This window comes from Myotis lucifugus, unplaced genomic scaffold (assembly GCF_000147115.1).
Source record: "Myotis lucifugus unplaced genomic scaffold, Myoluc2.0 scaffold_141, whole genome shotgun sequence".
In the NCBI taxonomy this organism is placed as follows: domain Eukaryota; kingdom Metazoa; phylum Chordata; class Mammalia; order Chiroptera; family Vespertilionidae; genus Myotis; species Myotis lucifugus.
In genome coordinates, this window is record NW_005871189.1 from 2063228 (window position 1) to 2064726 (window position 1499).

A 1499-nucleotide genomic window follows, 5' to 3' on the forward strand; every position below is an offset into this window, starting at 1 on the left:
CGCATGTGGCTCGCGAGCCGCAGTTTGCCGACCACTGGATAGGCATATCAACATTAAATAAAACAGGTTTCATTTAATAAACTAATAAATATTTTTATGTCTTAGATCCCTTTTACATTTTCTATGAGAGCATTATGCTTGGAGACAGAAGAGGAGAAGTTTCTGCTAAGGGTTTTTAGTGGATATTTAAAATAAATTACCTGGGGAAATTACTTATTACCTGGGGCAAGCTTAAGATCCAATTCTGGAAAGATTTATATTTGTCAACCCTCTTCTGAGTATATGAGAAAACAGAAAGTTCAACAAACTCAGGCCCAATTGATCTTTAAGACACGGTGAAAAATATAAATCAGACATAACCTCTATCCTCAAGGGGCTCAACACTGAGTAGAGGAGACAAAGAGAAAATTATAATTTAACATGTAAAAGAATAAATAGAGATAGGAGCAAAATCCTGTGTCAGTAAAGAGTCAGCAAAGAGTGGGCTGTAGCTTGTTCTGGGGGACCAAATAGGAGTGACATTCAAACTGTTCTTAAAACAGGATTAGGTGTTTGAGTGACAGAGAGGAAAGGGAAGGGCATTCCAGACAGGGAGACAGGTATATGCCAGGCTTGAAGATATGAGAGGAAACAGCATCTTTCTCACTTATGGTTCTAAATCAGAGTTCTAGTTACCAGTATGTGGGAAGCCACCGCTTGCCAATACTATCATGAGAGCACACCAAGGAATGCGGAAGACCGATGGACCTTGAGCGTTAGCAGGGCTGACACTAAGCACCGATTGTTGGTGTTGAGATAGTGGTGGCTCAAAGCAATTTCCTGACCTGATAGCCCCCAAGTAAATGTTTACTGGACCCTACTGATCTTTACTGATCTTTACTGACCTTAGAGACGATCTGTCTGCTACCTGTTTGCCGTGCTTTACTGAAGGCAAGATGTGTATCTAAAACTGAATAAAAAGCGGATAAGGCCAGGTCTCAGTGTGTCTCTTCAAGAAATAGGCTCCACCTGGCCCCCAATAGCTTCTAAATTCATATTTCTTGTATAGTATTTTCATTTGTGTGTCGGCCTCTCCTTCAGATCCTGAACCCCTCCTCGAAGGTCGAGGCATAGTTAGGATTCTTTGGCAATGCAATATAGGGAAAGACTCAGCAAGGTGAAGAATCACGGCATCTCTGAGGACTGACCATCCTCCCCTGCCTCTGTCCCTCATGAGACTCCTGCTTCTCCACCTGTTCTTTCATCCTTTTCCCTCTCCTGACCAATTTGCTCTGAGTCTCTCCTACCTGATAAATCTGTAGGTTACCATAGACTCATAATGACCACCATGCCCCAACTTACTCTGAACCATTGCCTTTGTGTCTCCCTTCCAATTCCTGAGAGAGAACATCTCATTGGCCCAACTCAGTTTTCAGACATGCCCACTGAATATCATAAAAATGTAATATGGTGAGAGTAAATCCAGCATTTCATATGGACAAAGAAGACATCATCTCCTT